This window comes from Sceloporus occidentalis, unplaced genomic scaffold (genome assembly GCF_023333645.1).
Source record: "Sceloporus occidentalis isolate IW3139 unplaced genomic scaffold, rSceOcc1.0.p SCAF_4, whole genome shotgun sequence".
Classification (NCBI taxonomy): Eukaryota; Metazoa; Chordata; class Lepidosauria; order Squamata; family Phrynosomatidae; genus Sceloporus; species Sceloporus occidentalis.
The window spans coordinates 141222042-141242868 of NW_028316984.1; the positions used below are offsets into that span (position 1 = coordinate 141222042).

Below are 20827 nucleotides of genomic sequence, written 5' to 3' on the forward strand. Positions count from 1 at the left end.
AATTATATACAAAGGGCAATAGAAGTATGCCTTGTGCTGTGTCAAAAAAAAAAAAAGATATATGTGCACATAGCCACACTTACACACTTAGATCACCAACAGGATTTCAGTTTTGGTGTGTTATATGTTTACTAATTCACAAGTTGAGGATGTGGAGACAACAGAAGAATTTTTGGTGAGGAAACATGTAAGGGTGTCCAATGAAAGAGCTAATCATGTTAAAATATTAATCTGAGTTTAAATCAGTACATTGTCAGTCCTTTACCTGTATTTGTATTTAGATCCACATCTATTGAACCATGAAGTAGATACAATAAATGAGATTTTGCTTACAAGCAAAAGCCCTCACTCCAGAAACATGAAGAAATCAATAGGTCCCTACTTGTATCTCTTGGAATAAATATATCATTGTAGTTGTTGCTATGTGCCTTCAAGTTGTTTCTGACTTATAGTGACCCTAAGGTGAGCCTGGCATGAGGTTTTCTGGGGATGATAGTGTGTAACTCACCCAAGATCACCCAGTGTTTCCATAGATGATTGGGGAATCAAACCCTAGTGTCCAGAGTTTTAGACCAGTGCTCAAACCACTATACCACGCTGGCTCTCTAATATACTGTATATTATGTGTACAGTGGTACCTCGGGATACGAAATACCCAGGTTACGAAATTTTCGGGATACGAAAAAATCCCATTGGAAAACATTGTTCCGGGTTGCGAAAGTTTTTTCGGGTTACGAAAAAACTTTTGGTGCTTTTCGGCGCGATTTCACACCAAATCGCGGCTTTTCCCCATTAGCGCCTATGGGAATTCGGCTTGCGAAAGCCTTTCGGGTTACGAAATTGACAGCGGAACGAATTAATTTCGTAACCCGAGGCACCACTGTAATTAATTAATTGTCTGGATTCCCTCTTCTATATAGCCTTTTTAAATGACTAAATGAAAACCTGAATAAGTTATTGTATTCCAAAATGATATGACATTGAAGAAACCAATTCGGTTAATACTGCTTTGAGTTCATATATTAAATGAATAAAACCATTATCACATACCAACAGATTTTGATTCATTTTGTAATTCCTTGCGACAGGAATTAGGTCTGTATCCTGCCCGTCTGTTTGTAGTGGATTTTGATACTTTGATCTTCAGTCAGTAGAATATTCTCTTTTGATAATATGCACACCATTCTTTATTTAATTATTGCAATCTTTGTTTTTAATGACATTTTAAACTGCTATTGTTAGACAAACGGTTTAAGTCACAATATTATTTCCTATTGCCCACCCTGGAGTTATACTTCAAGGTGTCAGGAGAACTAGGCTATAAAATACTATGAATGGTTACAATTTTAAAAAATCACAGTTTCAGCATATTGTCTGTTCATTGTGTAGTTTTAATTAGTTATAAACAAGTTATTTGTAATTGGTTTCTCTTTGCAGTGATGAAGGCATTTAAAATTAGTTTTTAAAATATTTTCTAATATGTTTTTAAGGAATGTTATTTATGTTTTATTGTGCCTTACTTTCAGCACCCAGGTGGACAGAAAGGTTTTAATAGCATCAGCAAAAACAATAAATTAGATCTGTTGTAACTAATTACTCAATGAACACAACTTTCTTGAGCTCTGTTTCTGTCTTACTACCTGCTTTACTTGAGTCTGCATTTTCCATTATAGTCTTAGTGACATTTTATACATGCCAGACAAAGCAACAGATTTCTCAATGCCAAGTGAAATTAATGTGATGCTAAAGCTGCTTCTGGGTTACGTTTCCATAAATTTTAACCCTGAGGTATATGCACTTAATAGGTTTCTAAGGGACCTAATCCCAAATAATTGTTTTTATCCTCAACTAAGATGCCTTCAACTTTTGTATGTGCTTTGCCCTTGATGAATGATCATCCTTTCAGCATATTCATAATGATCTTTGAAAAACCTAGTTGCAGTGTGTGTGTGTGTGTGTGTGTGTGTGTGTGTGTGTGTGTGTGTTTTGTCCTGCCTTGAACAATGAAAGTGACTGTGTGAAAATATCTTCATACAGAAGCTTTATTATTCCTTTTTGGATGAGTCAAGACCAAATGAAAAGTGTTTTTTTTAAAGCTACGTTTTATGGATAATGCAAAGTATGCTTTTCTGTCTGTGGAGCAGAAAATAAAACTATAAGCCATTCTTCATTTCCGCTTTTCCCCCCCTCAGTGACAGCCTATGTGATATTCCACAATCAACTTAAACTCTTCTGATTATTCTCATAGGATTTACCTCAGACTAAAACTTCTGGGAGAGCAGCCCAGTAATTCACTTTCCCACTTAGGAATTTGTATGCTTTACATTGTGATACATTTGTTTTGACGAATGAGAATTTTCGTATTTTGAATGGTGTAAAGAACAAAGAATGGAGTTAGGCCAGTGCCCTGTTGAGCATTGAGAGGAAAGGTCACCTTTTTACCCTGGAGCAGAGGTGTTCAACTACCAAAGCTTAGAGAGCCACATTGGTCTCCAAGAGACCATGATGGACCACAGTCCCATCTCACTCGCTCCAAATTGATTTTCTTCTGTTCCCCCCGTAAGGCCAGCTACTAGGTTGCTTCCTATTGGGAGAAAAAAAGCCACTCTTGGGGAGGCTGAAAAAATGTGACTCTGTTGGATTCATACCTCCTAAGGCAGAATGGGGAACAAAACATATTTTAAATGTTTTGGGCCGTAGGAGCCACAAAGACAAAATGGCCCTGGAGGATTGCATATGGCCTGCAACCCACACTTTCCCAAGCACTGCCCGACACAGAGAGCTTGTGTGTATCTGTCTACACAAGTATTTATGAGCAGACTAAAATATGGGTGAGGGACAGAACAAATGCTTCTTTCCCTCTACACAGACATATATACATGCACACCCCTTTCCTCAGTTGTATCGCAATCCTCTCCACCAACACTTCTGACTTATGACTTGCACTGTAGAGAAAAACAAAGCAACCTGACAGGATTCTAGAACAATTGGAGCTGCTGCCATTAATTGACTGTGTCCTGGCAAAAGAAGTATGTTTACCAGGATACATGAAAGAAGAGACTTCTTAGAGATCACACCCAAACTGGAATGCTTGTCTGGGGAGGCTTCTTCTTTGTTTTGTCATTGCTTTGTGAATAAGCTTTTTTCATTACTTTTTCCATTGCTTTATTCTGAGCATGCAAAGGTTAAAATGTGTTGGTCTATCATTGTTCTCCAATTTAATTCAAAATTTAATGGTTTCATTGTTTTATTATTTTGTATTTCCTGAGGCTAAATACCCTAAAGGCACCAGATGCTGTCTGATATTGGAAGCAGGTTCAGTCACGGTTAGCACACTTGTCCCTCCACATTTTCTGGGGTTAGGGGCACTGGACCCCTGTGAATGTGGGGAAACAGCAGATAACAACTACACTATGTTTTTACCTGAGAGAACACCTGGGTTCTCCAGTGCAACTCTGTGGTCAACATTTGCCCGACATTGGTGCGTTACAGACCGCCCATTTGGGGCGTGCCTGTAACTGGTCCTTTACCTGCCAGATCGGGGCCTCAGCTGCCACAATGGCAGCCTCTGAGGCCCCCCGATCTGCCGCTTTCCAGGCTGCGGGGAAGTGGCAAAAGGCCACTTCCCCACGGCCTGGAAAGGGGTGTCCTTGGGGCTTCAAGCCCCAAGGACACCCAGCAGTGGCGGGGAGGAGGAGAAAGAGGCCACTTGGCCTGTTTCTGCTCTATATCGCTGGCACAGCCATGTAAAGGCCGCGTCCAGCGATGCAAAGGTGGAAGGAACTCCGAAACGGAGCTCCTTCCGGGGCTGCGGAAAGGGTGCCCTGGGCGCCCTCGGGTGGCCCCACTGCATCACTTCTGTGCTGCCCCGTTTGGAGGCGACGTGGTTGTGATGTAGCTATGGCAGCCCCCATGTGGAACGGGCGCCACCATTTTGTACACGCTCTGCGCGTGCTAGGGTTAAGGGTGTGTGGAAGCGACACCGCTTCCTAACCCTAGCATTGTGTACGTTTGTAACACGCCATTGACCATAGAATTGCTCTGGAGGAGCTCCAGATGCCTAGTGGAGTCATAGAATCATAGAATCATAGAGTTGGAAGAGACCACAAGGACAATCCAGTCCAACCCCCTGCCATGCAGGAAATCCAAATCAAAGCATCCCCGACAGATGACCATCCAGCCTCTGCTTAAAGACCTCCAAGGAAGGAGACTCCACTACACTCCGAGGGAGTTTGTTCCACTGTCGGACAGCCTTTATGTAGCCATGACTTTATTGGCAGCAATATTTATGCAGGCAGCATGCAACCCTCCTAATCCAAATTGCATTAGAAGGTTTCTATTAATTCTCCCCACAAGGACACATAGAGAGCTATGTACTATTGTTCTTCAATGGCTAAGCATCTGCTGTCAGAAGCACCCCTTTCTCGTGTCCTTCCTGGCATTCCAAAGTGTATTCTGGGTATCATATATATATTGAGAAGTTCAATAATAGTATACTTGTTTACAGTGAAATAATTTTACTTTGTGTTGGGACTTAAACTTGTTCAAACGAGCTTAGATATTCTGATATATAGACTTTACTTTTCCTCTCTTGCTTTTTAATTTGACACTCTTCCCCCACCCTTGTGATTGATTTTCTCTTAAACATTTTGTAATAGTGTGATATATGTACATTTTTCATTTAGGTTATCCATTTCAGCATGGGAGTATTGAAGCACAAGTTCATCGATTTGCCAAGATGCCACAGAACTTTAGTAGGTGTTCCTTTCTTTCTCATCTTACCTTTGAAGGTTTGTGTGCCCCCCCCCCGGCCCCCCACATGTGTGTGTAATCTTTTAGCTTAATTCATGGTCTTTCACTACTTTTATTATGTGTTGTGCTAATGTACTATAGAAAATGTCTCTAGCACTATACTTATTTATACATTTTAGCTCAGTTTGATTTAATTCTGGGCATTTGAAATAAAATCTAGGCTCATCAGCTAGAAGGTTGATTAATTTCACCTTCTGTCAAATAGCACATTGCTTAGACAGTTCACTTGAGATGCAAAACTCCTTTTTATTTTTAGCAAACAATTAATCCCTCCCAGGGGAATGTGGGTGTAATTGTCAAATCTAGCAAAGGATTGCTATTAAGCCAACTGCCGCAGCAGGTGTTGGGATGAATTGCCTTACCATCCAATAAGTGCTGCTTTTTATTGCAAAGACAGCAGAATGGAACACCCTGAGGAAAGGTGTTTTGTGTATATTTCCTGCCCTCCCTTATTTTGGAGAAGTTCTTTTTTCTATCTTCAGATCCTGAATCTTATTCTTGAGGGAAACCTGAGATTCTCAAATAATTTATTTTCAGGGTGATTTTATTTCATATTAAAATTAATCTGCAGGTAAATGTGGGACAGTTGATTCTTAGAAGGGACTTGAGTGAGCTTTAAAAAGTAATCCAAAGTGTTAAAAACAGAGCGGAGGGGCTGTCATGAGGGGTCTTCATGCTGTGATGCCACCACTGGTCTTCCAATTTTTAACAATGTCACTTCTGCTGCTCTTGCTTCACTCTGTCACTGTGTTATTTTTAAACGTTATGGTACATACATTATAACCATATGCCATTCTTAGCCTCGCATGTTTTTAACCCATTCCCATATCAGACAGCATAGTGTAGTGGTTTGAACATTGGCTTACGATTTTGGAGATCAGGGTTTGATTCCCCACTAGTCATGGAACCTGACCAGGTGACTTTGGACAAATGACACACTCTCAGCCCAAGAAAACCCAGGATAGATTAGATAAGTCAGAAACAATTTGAAGGCACACATTATAATCTTGAGCAGTACCCAATTTATGATAGACATAACCTAGCATGTTTTTGTTGTTGTTGTGAGCCCCTAAGTCATTTTTGACTTATGGCAACCCTAAGGTGTCCCTATCATAGGATTTTCTTGGCAAATTTCTTCAGAGGGGTTTTGCCATTGCCATCCTCTGAGGCTGAAAGCATGTGACTTGCCCAAGGTCACTCATTGGGTTTTTATGCTTGAGCAGGTAATCAAACCCTGATCTCCAGAGTCATAGCCCAGTACTTAAACCACTATACCACACTGGCTCTAACCTATCCCCAAGTCACTCTTATCCATAACATTAGTTTCCACAAGTCATTTCACCCAATATGGGACCCAAGGCAGCACAGAATTGGAGTTTAAAAATGGATAATACAGTGTTTTAAAAATCTTACTGAAAACATTAATTTAAAACAGTGTGTAAAATGCCATCAAAACAGAATAATGATGATAAAGTACAAAGACAATTCTCCCCAGTTAAAGGACCTTTTGTAACAGGCTGTTCATGCTCAGAGTCCTAAGCAAACAGAATGGTCTTCACCTGCCATTGCAAAGAATAGCTACCCTCATTTCCCACAGGAGCCACCGGAAAGGCTCTCTCCTGTGTCCTCACCTGTAGGATCTGTGATGGTAATGAGACCAAGAGAAAGCCCTCCCTCTAAGATTTTAAAACTCAGATGGGCTAATATTGAGAGAAATGTTTTTTCAGATTGTCTGGACCCAAGCTGTATAAGTCTTAAAAGGTCATAACCAACATGAATTGAATTGCACTCAGAAATAAACTGGTAGCCAATGGAGCTGTTTCAAAAGGGTGGTTAATGGGCTGTTTCAAGAGGGTGGTTAAGTTTGCTCCTGGTCGGTGCTGCAGCAGTCTCACGCTGCGGCACCGACCTGCTCCCTAAAAAGAAGCTGTTCTAGGAAGCTTCATTGAAGGGGGCATGATAGGCATGCTTGCATGGCATGATATCGCCACTTCCGGCCAGCGCTGTTTGGGTGCTCAAACGCCCATGCATAATCATGGTGTGCCCCATATGGACGGGCATGCGCCAAGATGGTGCACAGGTGGCAAAAGTAGGGCTGGGTGCGTGTAACCGCTCAGCCCTATCTAGCCCAACTTTCGGGCCCAGGCCAGCACAAAGTGCCAGTCTGTTTCGGGCTTAGGTTCCCTGCAACCAATTAGCAGTCTAGTTAGCAGTCTGCCAGCATCATTTTGGTAACATTGCAAAATTGCTGAAGTTAAGGGCATCACCTATTCAGTACTGTGATTCTGGTACAGGATTTTATCTTGGTTTTGTAAGATTTTTTTTTAAGATATGCAATAACATAACTTTATCCAAGTTTTCCCATCCTTTGCCTCATCAGAATATGTAGGGCTATGGTTAGAGGGCAAATATTTGAGAAAAAAAGAAGGAAAAGGGAGACTGTATCTGTCCATCTGTGTATAAAAGTTCTAGCTTGTGTTCATTATGTGTTGGGGGGGTTGCAGTTTAACACATTTCCACCTCCACAGTCCTGATTCAAATTCTCTCCCGCTTCTGCAATGGAAGAAGAAATTCCCTATAAGCATAGCAAGATCTTCAGATGCCAATGTCCAAGGATTAAATTTATATATATCACAGCTGTAGTCTGGATCTTTCGTCCCACTAGTGACTGCTATTACTTTCAAAAGTAATAAAAGTGTGTGTGTGTGTGTGGGGGGGGGGGGGGATATACCGTATTTAGTTGATTATAAGTCAACATCATGTATAAGTTGAGAGCAGGTTTGGGGGCTAAAATTATAGATTTTGATATGACCTGTGGATAAGTCGAGAGTAAAACCTAGGAACATATAACAAAGGACATAAAGAACGAAGCAAAGAAAAATGATGCCAAAGAGCATACAAAAGTCTGGCAAGGATAACTGTTTGTGCTCATCTTAAAGGTTGGATGGGTGAGGAGGGAGCTGGAGTAAATGGTAGCTTTTCCATGTATGAGGGAGGTAACCAGTCACAGGTGGGTCTAAGAAAACATACACATGTCAAAAAGGATGCCTGATTTTAACCCAGAAAAGCCAATAGACATACACAGATGTGTTATTCAAATCCTTCAGTGCCTGATTCCTCTTGGTTCTCCTTTTAGAGGAAGCTGCCACTGCCATATTCCTGCCCAGGCATTCAAAAAGATCACAGGTGGTGCACAGTGAAGAGAACAGAGGGGGTTAGTGTTTCTTTAAAGTGCTTCCGGAACAGACTCAGCTTTCACTCACCTTTTGCCATTCTGCTGAGAGAAGAGTTTTTGATCAAAGCTAAAGTACAGTACTTACAATGACCCATGGATAATTACTAGCTGTGCGATCTTGTTATGGTTAGTTTTGTTGGAAAAATATTCCTTTCAATTATTGTGAAAATATTTTGATTGACAGGTGGCATCATATCCTGTGAGGCTGCCATAAAATGTTGAGTCAGAGCACATGGCATGATGCAAACGGCATTGGTCCCTTCCCTTACGCAGGGGATCTGTTCCAGATCCCCCGCGTAAGGGAAATTCTGCATATACTCGAGCCCCATTAAAGTCAATAGGGTTTGTGCTCACAGCAGCACAATGGCGCATGTGCACCACAGGTGTGTGCCCCATTACTCTTTCCAGAGTGTGGCACCACTTATTCCAGCGGAGCTTCCAGCGTATGATGACAGCCACGTATGACACGAGCACACTGTAACTGCAAAGGTTGCATCATGGTATGTGGCACCAGATGATGACTCATAACCAACACAGTATACAAGTGGATCAGGAGAGAGGTCACATGTCGGTTAATTGGATGGATGTTTGGATGTGGATTGTTGATATAGAACAGACGGAAAAGTTTATGGAAGTCAGAGAGGAGAGTTATATTGCAATCCAAGATAAAGAACCTCCAAGGACTTGGAGGCTGGATGCCCATTTGTCAGGGGTGCTTTGATGGTGTGTTCCTGCATGGCAGAGGGATGGACAGGATGGCCCTTGTGGTCTCTTCCAACTCTATGAATCTATGGAATCAACTGTGAGTTATTCTTAAGTGTGGAAAATGGTCACTGCACTGTGTATCTGGACATTTGCTTCCGTACTCTGCTATGTTATTGTTGAGCTGCATCTGGGAGCGTTGCCATTAGATTGTGCTGTAAAGTTGGCTTGTGAAAGGGGTGAAATTTGAAAGCCAATTAGTTTGACTCTCAGCAAGAGTGGAATCATTTAGAATAGCTTGTTCACGTCTCCCATTCTCCAGAAAGATAATGAAATCTCTGAATCTGATTGTCCTCTCTCAGAATTGGAATCACAGGGTTCAGTAGAATGAACCTGCTGGCTTAAATCTTTTGACTTCAACTCTTTTGACGTAACTTTCCCTTGCTTGACACATTTTTCTTTAGTTTGCAGTCAACTACATGCCAGCTACTTCCTAATTTGAATTATTGCTTCCAGTTCATATCACTTCTGAATCATACCTTAAGGACAAGCAGTCCTTCAGTGTCCCTAAGCCCCCACAGAAGTTCTACTCTTTCCTCCAGCTAAGAAGCAAGTCTCCTTTTAAGCAAATGCAGTTTCTGTTTCCATTAAATTCCACAGCACTTCCTATTGTTGTCAGCATACAATCTAAAGATCCCATGGCATAGATCATATACTCCAAAGAGAGGCTTTTATGCTTCTCTGCTGTCCTTAAGGCTTCTGAACAAGCTTTTCCTTTGTCAGAGCGCTTGTTCCCTGAACTCTCCACATCAGGTCAGCTTTACGGTGAGGGAACGATTGACCTCATTATCAACAAAATGTCCCTGCTGTTACTTACATGATAACTACTTTCTCACATAGTATGAGTAAATTCAGAGGTTTTACTTTCCAGGGTGTATCAGAAACCTTTAGACATGACATTAAAGGGAAAGGAATTTCCTTGGGCCTTCTTTTCATACTTTAAGTTCTCTAGAAATACTTAAAGCGAATGCTTCCTTTATGAAGCCAACTATTAGTATAATAACAAATTTATGCCCTAGCCTACCTAGGGCAGGGGCCAGACAAGGTGAAAAGTAAATGCAGTTGAACCCTGCTTACTGTTCCAGTGGGAGACCCACTCATATCTGATGTAAAATGGAAAAAGCTTATTTAGAGACAAATAGGTTCTGACTCCCAGAAACTGTGTTGTCAAGTGTGAGGTAGTGTGCAGAGAATGTATCAAACCACAGCACAGGTTTTTATAATTTTAGGTTGAAATATACTTGTGTTTATTATTCTGTACCTTTTTTTACTATTTCCCTTAAAACACAGTAATGGGAAGTACATGGGTATGGGCTACATTGATCCTCCACCTATTTTTGTAGGCACCGTGGCACAGCTGAAAAATTTGTTAGCTTATTCGGGGTTTTTTTGGCTGCTTCATTCCTTGAACCCTTCAGAAAGTTTTATTCTCTTTTTAAGCAAGACACGTTCACCTCCTTGAACCTTGTTTTAGCCTAAAGCAATGTGAATTTTTTCAATCAGAATGTCAGTAGCATATACTAGTGGTGTGTATGTGCAGTCTGCAGAGGGAGTGTGTTAAATTGGTCCCTCGATCTTCTGTATCTTAAAGATGAGTAAAGAAGGCCTATCTCAGCTACCAGACAATATGGCAGACTCCATTCTTCTCACTTGTTAATTCTGCCATTGAATGATAAAGATGATCAACCAAGCAGACTTAGAGCTGAGGAGTGATCATTCCAGTTAGACCAGCTCAGGGATTTCTCTGCTTCTGCTATAAAAGTGAGCATCCTTAATATCATGCCTTGTCCTCTGGTCTCACTACCTCATCCAATATATTAACCTATTACTGCTGAGAATGCACATCCTTATCTAGATAATCTTCCCAAAGCAATATCCATGCATACAAGACAGCTTCTTAATCACTGGGAGAAATAATGACTGTAATAAGTAAGAGTAGGCTTAGTATTTTATTAAAAGGGATCATCTGCTGAGATGGGTCACAGGGAACTGTTGGGTCTCAATATTCAGTGGTTTAATTTATATCCAGACTTTTTTCCAATATGGAATAGTAGCACCATATGATACCCAAATTGGCAATGTAGTTGCCCTGAGATCTCCAGATACAAGGTGGGATATAAATATTAATATTTTAAGGGGATGTGGTGGCTCAGCGGTTAAGATGCTGACTAATTGCAAGGTTGAGAGGTCAGCAGTTCGAGACCCAAGTGCTATGTGACAGAGTGAGCTCTTATCACTAGTCCAAACGTCTGCCAAGCTAACAGTTCAACAGCATGTAAAAATGCAAGTAGATAAATAAGTACCACTTGAGTGGGAAGGTAACAGCATTACAAGCAGTCATGCTAGACATATGACATACAGTCATCTTTGACAACACTGGCTCCTTCAGCTTAATAACAGAGATGAGTACCGGCCCCTACAATTGGACACGACTTGACAAGAGAAAACTTAGACCTTTTGTGTTTGTTTAAATATTTTAATGAATAAAAATAAATAGTTTTTGATTTGGGGTGCTTGTTCTTCAGTACACTGTCTATATTTGTGCATGTGAAGTGTGTTTGTGGACTCTAATTCTTACAATGCTTGAGAGGAAAGATCTGCAACTTTTGTCCTTGTTCTCAGTTGTGATATCATGGTGCATTTGTAAAGCTTGGCCACCTGCAGTAGGGCATTCTTATTTCCATAGAATATTCAAATGTTGTGCAATAGCAGGTGGCTAAAATTTAACAGATACCATTTGATTGACCAGCTGCCTTACTTTGTGCTTTGCAAAACCCACACAGTTTTCATTTTTTACTTGCAGATGTCTGTGTACTTAATGTGATCTCTCATTTCCACATTACAGTAATTATAAAGGCATCTGTAACTTGAACCCAAATTTGAGGGAGATCAGCTCCATGTCTCATACTTCCTTTGTTTACCTTTAGTTGGGATTTTTTTTGCATAAACATGATTTGTCAGGAAATCATAAATTATCACAAAATATTATTTAAAACTCTGAAATGAAGAGCAAACCTCCACATTTTGGAGCAGCATGGAGTTTATGAATGAATCAAATAGATTTTGTATATCTCTGCAGTTTTATATTTACCTTGTATGTCACTAAAAGCATTAAGGCATGCCTTCAATTCCATCATTCCATCAATCAGTGTTAATTTCCATTTCCTTAGTGTGATTGGATTTTTTTTTTCCAGTGTGCCACGTGTTAGAGAATCCCATTACACTGAAAAGAGCTGACAAAACCAATCTTAAACTACTGGTTAAGTTTCTTTTTCAGTGCTTTTAGTGTCTCACATGAGAAAGTCTTGTCCTTGATTAATTAAGAGAGCTAGACTTTCAGCTCAGAGATACAATGGTTGATCTAGCCTCACATTGAACCTCACAGTGTTTTTTTCCAAACAGATGATCTGAAGATAATTGAATGTAATATTCTTGTATTTGCATTCATACCTACTAATGAAGAAAGAAACCCTACCATCCTTATTGTTGATATTTGCCATCAAGTAAACTTCAATGTATGGCAGCCATATGAATGAGATTCCTCCAAGATTATTGGTCATCAACTGCCCTGCTCAGGTCTTCCAGATTAAGGGATGTGCCATCCTTCATTGAATCAGTCCATCTGTAGTGAGGTCCATGTTTTTACCTTGACTTAAAAATTATTAAAAATTATTATAGCAATAAAATTATTCTCATTCTATAATGAGTGCCTTGAATGTGAAGGATCATAATGATGGGTTCCTATGCAAGCATTCAAAGTATATTCATCAGCTCTGCTGTGTGGCTAAGATTTTCATATTATTAGAGTAACATGAATTGATTAATTTTCCCAGTTAATTGATTCAAAAGTTATACAGGTCTGAGTTCCCTCAGTTTGTTTACAATAGCCTCATGTCTTTGTCTTTTCCAACCCATGTAAGGTTTGGGTTTATTTTTTAAGATTATAAATGACAAACTAAGCCATATATGGCAAAGTGAGCATAGAAGATACATTTCTTCCATAGAGAGAGTTAAACAATTTTAGAGCACTCTTACCCAAGTAGGTTTATATAAGAAACTGCAGTAAAAAAAATAGTGGGGAATGTAATTGAAGCAGCTTGCTGGAGAGGAACAAGCATACGCCTACACATGGTAATAAGCTTGTGAGGCTTTTGAATCTAAATAAAATTGTTTATGTAATTACACATTACATATATATCTGAGAAAGCAAAAATGCTGACTTGGACATATGTGAATATTTTTCTTTACTGACCATAATTAATGAGTAAGGCAGAGCATTCTAATTATTATTATTATTATTATTAACCTTTATTTATGAAGTGCTGTAAATTTACACAGCGCTGTACATGCAATCTTTTTAGTTAGACGGATCCCTGCCCTCGGGCTTACAATCTAAAAAGACATGACACAGAAGGAGAAGGGAGTGGTGGAGGGAAAGGGTAAGAGGTCCAGCAGTTCCTCTCTACCTCCAAGGCCTGGACCAAGGCAGATGGACTGGAGGGAGGGCTTGGCTTCATAATGGATGGTTAATCATTTTCCAGGGAAAATACATACTCTCAAGTAGGATAATACATATACAGTACATAGCAATACAGGAAATGGTTTGATAAACAGGCACCAAAAGATCATCAAGGAGTAAGCGACAATTATGCAATGGTAAGCATCAATTATGCAATGCCTGGGAAGGCTTCTCTGAACAGGATGGTTTTCAACTCCGTTTTGAAGCTGGTTAAAGAAGTGATGGCTCATCTGTTGGCATCCACACAGCATTGCATCTAACAGTGTTCTTGTTGAAGAAAAATTGTGTTCAGTATCAGAGATCCCTTCTAATTAGAAGTAACTCCAAGTTCTACCTAAAACGAACTTTAGTGCTGGTTTTATATTTTTATCTAGAGTTTTTTTTCTGCAGAGCCATGGGGAGTCAGGTGGCAGTTCCAGGTGGTGTCTTTTTGTTACATAGATCTTTATAGAGTGCTTTAATAATCTAGATCACTGATGATTGCTTAGTGCCTCTTAAGCACACTGTAGCCTGTACAGCAGCAATTTCCTTTCTGCAGATCATCAATGAGGAACGCTCAGTAATTCCATCCATATGTTGGCATATCTGTATTTGTTCTTCTAGGGAACACTGTTTCACACAATGGTATGTGTCATTAGAATCATAACATAATTCCAGCAACTTTTTTTTTAAAAAATGAGAGCGCATTCAAATATGCACCCAACTCTACTTCTTGACAGTTTGAAGAGGTATAGAATGCTACCACTGGTACTAAAGGACCTATGTATCTGCCAGGACTAATAACCCTATGTTCAATGAATTGATTCATTATATTTTAAAATGGGAGGAAGGTACTGTACATTTGCTTTGAATTTTTCCTCCATTCAGCTTCAGTGACTGATCCTGGATTCCAATATTTTCAAAAAGAGACAAACACCATACTTTCCCCCACACCATTTGCAATTTTGTACCCTTGAATAATGTGCCCCCTTACCTGCCCTTTTCTAAGTTAAACAGCTGCAAACATGGAAAATGTTTCTCCTAGGAGATTTGCCTCATTACCTTGAGCATTTGAGTTGCCCTTTTCTTTATCTTTATCAGCTCTCTCTTGCTTAATTTGATTGCAGCTGTGTTGGTTGGTTTGCTTGGCTCCTGTAGCTAAATATTTGGAGTTCAGCAAAGTTTAAAAAGAAATTTTATGAGAATAGAATGTTGGAAGATGAGAGAGATTTAGCAACTGCCCAGAGGACTAAAAAACTATTTTTATCGATGGGGGCAGACCCGATAGGCTTTTACAGAGTGCTTTAAAAATCTAGACCACTGATGACTCTAAGGGATTAGGCAAGGGCAATTTATTTTTCTGATAAATGAACATGTACTATATACATTCTTCTGTATGTATCTGTCATAGAACCTAAACCCTATGCAGGTGTTATTCATTTTACTTTCTTCTTTGCAAATGACATGAAAGGTGATGCATTTGTTTATTGTGTGTATTTGACATTTTATTATTTTAATTTTTTTTAAATGTAAGTGGTATAAAAAAAAACCAGCTTCATTTATATACTGCTTCATACTGAACCAACAGTGTCTAAGCAGTTTACAACTGTAAGCTAATTGCCCCCAACAATCTGGGTACTCGTTTTAGCGACCTCGGCAAGCCAGAGTTGAGCTTGAGCCCTTTTGCTGGTATTAAACTCGCAACCTTATGGTTTTGAGTGAGTGGCTGCAGTACAGGCATTTAAGCACTGCGGCACCATGGCCCCTAATTAATATATTATATTAACATATTAATATACTAATTAATATATTATTAGTATATTAATATTTGCAAATAAATAAGAGTGTGATGTCCCTACTACTCTCCATATGATCAAGAATGCTGCAAAATTCAGAGCCTCCATATGCTGCTTTCCATGTGAGGAAAGTGATGATCGAGAACAAAGCATTCCCTTGTTCTCACATTGAAGGAAGTGTAGTGGGCAATATCTAAACAGGGCCATCATCTTTTTGAGATCTATGCAGTCGAAAGATTTTCAGCAAACATCACTTCATCCTTCCACAGATGGACATTGCAAAGGATTTGGATGGTACCTGCTCTAATGCAGTGGATCTTGACTGCAGATATGCAGATGAAATTCAGATGGAATGTAGGGTTTTCATAACAATCCCAGATTCCTTTCTTCAAGGTAGAGACTACAATTAAATTCAACGGGGTCGTTCCCTCAGCAGCTAAATCCACTCCATAGCCTGATCCCACTCTCTACTGTTTTTATTCACCCTTGGTAGGAAGCAGTCACTAAGTCTGGGCTCAGCAAATTGCTGTGATTAATATATCATCCTTCATAATTTGTGGAGTTGGGAGGGGGTTACCTTTTTATATCTTATATCTTTATATCTTATGTATAATTTAAAAATCATACTGCCATCTATTTAACACATTTTCCTGATCTTTTAGAGTCCTGGCCATTCCAGACATAGTTTTATTCATCTTTGGAGCACTGTAAATTATATCCTCAAAGAAATAGTTGCACACAGAGTTGATACCCTCAGCCAAACCAGTTCTGCACAAGTTATAAAGTTCAGAATTTATGAGATTTTGTAGACTAACAAGGCATTCTAAGAGAGCACATGATTCAGAGCCACAGAGTTTAGAATATTTACTTTTTTGGACTACAGCTCCCAGAATCCTCATCTGGCATCCAATCCATGGAAAGAAAAATCACTCAGCCTAGCCATAGCTTTGCGTTTCGCCTTGACTTTTAAGCTTTACTTCTTAAGTCTGGAGGAGAGCGGGGAGGTGGCAGCACCAACAGAGCAGAGGGTTTGGGGACTTGAGGAAGTAATGGCTTACATATGGAGTCCCAGAATCCATGTTGCTCTTTAGGTAATGTCTAAACTTCTAAAATCCTCCAAAATGTAGAAGACAATGTCTGCTGATTCCCCATACCAGTGTTTAAAGTTTTTCTTATTTTTATTTTTTTTTGAAACCTGGCATCCTGAGCCACCTGGAAAGGATTGCAGATTTGTTTCTTTTTCTTTTTTTAACTTTTATTTATTTCAGTTCCACAAAGAATATTAAATCAACAACGGAAACAAAATGTTCAGAAAGGTTTAGGATATGAGATAATAGAAAAACACACATAAGAAATGCTCAACAGACGATTCCATTATGGTGGTTATCCAGGTGGCATTGTACGATTAGGATGAACACAAAAGTTCCCTGAGGGGCTTTTAATGATGGGATTGGGTTCAAGCAGAAAGTCTCTCCATAATTCAGCAGTTCCTGAGGGTGGTTTGGGCAAATGTGAGCAACAGTAATAATAAGAGTCCTCATAAAAGGAGCATAATTTCTTTCATCCATTACATGAATTGATGCAGTAGGAAAGGTTTTAAGGTAACTATGTATTCCAAACTCTAGTCTACCATTTTTCCAGAATTAAATTTCCCATCTTCCAGCAACTAGCAACCAGAAGGAAGATGATTAGGTTTCTATGTTTCAAAGCAGTGTTTTCTTTGATAAACAAATGGAGTAACAAAAATACAGAACAAATATGGATGGCTTATTTGGTGATATTTGCAGGAAGATGGCAAGAATTTCACTGATCTCCAGTCTTGGCAATTCTCCCCTTTTCTCTTGTAAAAATAAAAATACAATCCTATACATACATTTAATTGTGCTATGTTTAAACGTTGTGAGCTGTCCTGAGTCCCAGTTTTGGAGAAAGGGTGGGAAATAATAATAGCAATAATATCCTCCTTTTTTACTGTTGGAATCCTGGACATCTTACAGCAATTATGCATGTGGAGTTTCAAGACTCCACCACTTACCGCGCATCACTATTTTCCCTTCATTTTTCCTTTTTTTTAAAAAATCCCTATTTTGGCTAGAATTAGTGGGTGTTTTTTTTTAGTAACCGGACTTCATACTCTAATTTTCAACTGTTAGGTTTTTCTTTGTTTGTACTCCTAACAATAGTAATGCATTTTAAAAGTCCTTGAAACTTAGTGTAAATTATGAGTAATAGAATTCTTGTAAGCAAGAATCTTGGAGAAGAGGTTTTTTTTTGCTTTGTATCATAATGGGATCCAGGTTCTTTGATGGAGTGAGAGGTGGGGTGCAGGATATGAAAAGTTGAGAACTACTGCAATAATTGGAAGTATGATGCACTAGATAGTTTAAATGCATTTTCTGGTACACAGTTGGGTAAGAGATTTGACTATTCACTTTCTTGCGAAGCAGATCTTCTGACACTTGAGCAGTCATTTACACCAACCCTTTTCTCTTATATTTTTGCAGCATTACTCAGCATGCTGTTAATTTGTATAATTACAGACCTGTGCAGATTTGTTTATCATTCTTACAGTTTTGGTTGCACCCCTGAAGACCTGTGAGGATAGGGTCTCTCCATTTCTCTTACAATAGTTGTGAAGTAGCATTACAACTATAACAAATGTGTTTTTCAGTGTGTGAACTTTAGAATCAAGATCAGTTAGCTTGATGTAATGTGTGACTACTAGTAAGACAGAAATGAGTTCAGCATTTTTATTCTGAGTACCCTTAGATCACTGGAGTTCAATATAAATTAAAGAAATAAAATGTTATGGGGTGAAGTAAACTGAAAATGCAGACATTCCCTTCCTGGGTCTCTTACAACTGTGCAAAGTCCGGTATTATAAAGACCAAATCCCACCCTTCAGCATAGTATGCTGTACTGCATGCTTGATTCATTTCTCCTTCTTCCCACTCCATTTAAGAGTTTTGTGAAGTCGTAAGGCTTTCACAGCCAGCATCTATAGTTTTTTGTGGGTTTTTCAGGCTATGTGGCTGTGTTCTGGTAGAGTTTATTCAAAGAAAGATGCCAGCCACAGATGCTGGCAAAACATCAGGAATAAACTCTTCCAGAACACAGCCACATAGCCCGAAAAAACCACAAAAAACTATTTAAGAGTATTATTTGTTACATACTTGTCTTTTGGCTGGGGTTCTTGGGTAATTATTTTTAGAAGTAGAGTATTATCAATCTCATTAAGTTTCACAACAGTTAAGTTCCTAAGGGCTTTCAATCTATCTTAATTCTTAACACATTTCATACTTGGTTGATCATTAACAAATTATAAGCAAGCCAGAAGATCACCGTTTACACTAGAACAAGAACTAGGTTAATTTCTTCAAATATTTAGCATTCTGTTTTACATGGAAAACAACAGCAAATATGTAGAAATTTGTTTAGATGTAGGCAGATGGATTTATTCTAAGTAACTGACTCATAGAAGATGAGGAATGAACTTTGAATGAATGTAAATCTGAAGTTGTCCTGCTTAACCATTCAGGCTTCTGAATTTACTATTTTGTCCTTTCCTTTCCTGCCCAGTAGTTTTTTTAATGTCAAATATTTACTTTTCAAATTATAATTGGAATGTTAAAATTGTAATTTGCCAATTAATTACATGTAATAAAATACTGTCTCCCCCCCCCCCCCCTTTTACTCTTACTTTCTCAACAAAAATATGGGAGTAGCTTTAAATAGAAACAGTTCATACTGTACTATTACAAGCCTGGCAATATTAGTGGGTCTCTCCAACTTTCACAGTTTACGCTTTTTCTTTAAAGATCCAATTGGAAATCCTAGATTTTCTAAGGAAGAATATTCCACCACCACCATCCCAGTAGAGTTCAGTGTCACGTATTTTTGTTGCCATGGGTGGCAGGGTTTTTAGAAGAATTTAAAAATAAAACATTTGTAAATCTTGTCCATTCATCATCCTTAATGATGACAATTGATTTGTGTTTTAAAAATCTTTACTGTATAACAGAACAACAATAACTTTAATGGAATCAAGAGTATAATTCTTAGAACATTCTTGTCTGTTATTTTAAATTGAAAGTAAATTGATTTATGAAAGTCATGAATTGTTTTAAATGTTTTGTTTAATGAACAATCCTAACTAGTATGCTGGTAAAGTAGATAAGGTGTGGCAGTGGTTACTTAAATATATAAGTTGAGCTGTTAAAAATGGCTGATTGAACATTAGAAGGAAGGCACAACAAACTTGTGATGCTTTTATTGCACTTTCTCATGTAAAAGTAAGCATATTTGGTTAGGAAAATTTGAACTGCAGTGAAATGTACGAGTACTCCTCCTGTTCATTGCTCTTATCAGTTGGCCATACTGTTCTTCATACATAATTCTTTTCTGATCCACTAAAATTATCTCATTGCTCCCATAGATGTTTAATTACTATGGGAGCAAGCTCTTGTTAGCTTTAAGAAGAATTTGCAGAAAGTGCTGGTTTTCCTCGAACTGTCAGAAGCCTTGACTAGTATACAATACTGCTCTGTCAACATGGTGCTGGTTCAGCAGCATCCTTACATGCACAGACTTGGCAAGTATTTAAATGTCACATTTTGTGTAATTGGTTCAGTCTTTGAATAGGATCCTCTTCTTTGTGTTAAAGGGTGTATGCGCCAGTCCAGGCTTTTATGCTGACATTCCCTTGCTTTTGTCTGTTCCCTGTCAGGGTGCATTTGTGGAGGTGTTGTTTTGTTGTTGTTAAGGCTCTTGAAAAGACAATATAGCACTTTGTAATTGATTTAGGGCCAGTGTGATGTGGGAAGAATTTTTTTGTATTTTACAAATACCTTTGTATATGGTAATGTGCAAGAAGTTTCCGAGTGTAGAAAACTGTGATTCATAGAGGAAGCCAAATCACAGGACCTTCATAAATGTTTTGGATTTTTTCCTCTTTCCATTTTGTGGAACCTCTGACTTAAAGATAGAAAAAATGCTTCAAATGGATTGATTTGCTTTCTGTACTGCAAGCTTTAGGCATATTTAATGCCTAAAGTTATTGATATACAAGCTTGGGTTTAGACAACAGAATTATTTCCATCAATAGAAAGGGAGAATCTCTGATTTCACTCTTTCTGAAGGCTCTATGTTGCATCACCTGCTGTTGTATAATGTCTCTTGACTTCAGGAAACATATTTCAGAACATTGAAGGGGATGTAATGGGGAGCAGGTAAGAAAAGCTCAGTTGCACTTGAAAAATTTACTCATATTTCCCTGGAATCAAGCTACTAGAGGGGAAAAGGCTGTGACAGTTTATTCTAATCAATACCTTCCCAGCCAGAGTGGCATATGGATGTTGCTGTATTTATGGAAGTTACCCAAATAAATTGTGCACATTTCTATCATGCATAACGTGGACACTGGACACCTTCAAACTGAATTACAATACCCATGTTCTAGCCCTGGTGGCACAGCGGTTAAATACTTGTACTACAGCCACTCACTCACAAACCAAAAGGTTGCAAGTTCAGTACCAGCCAGGGCTCAAGCTCAACTCAGACTTGTATCCTTCCAAGGTTGCTAAAATTAGTACCCAGCTTGTTGGGGCCAATTAGCTTACAGTTGTAAACCACTTAAGAGACTGCTTAGGTGGTATGAAGCTGTATATAAATGAAGCTGCTATTGTTATTGCAACCCACTTGTTAAAGCTGTTGTTGCAAAGATGA

General features: G+C 38.9%; 1 protein-coding gene across 7 annotated transcripts in view; it reads left to right on the forward strand.

Annotated features, from left to right (window-relative positions):
* The window catches only part of SIPA1L1 (signal induced proliferation associated 1 like 1), a 238188-nt gene that overhangs the window by 119882 nt on the left and 97479 nt on the right, over positions 1-20827 (forward strand). For 4 of the 7 annotated variants that reach the window (XM_089521800.1, XM_089521799.1, XM_089521806.1 and 1 more), the window contains one exon: positions 4686-4754. The exons of the other annotated variants lie outside the window; for them this stretch is intronic. The gene's annotated coding sequence lies outside the window, so the exon portion shown is untranslated. The remainder of the gene's footprint in view (positions 1-4685; positions 4755-20827) is intronic. 7 annotated transcript variants of the gene reach the window in all.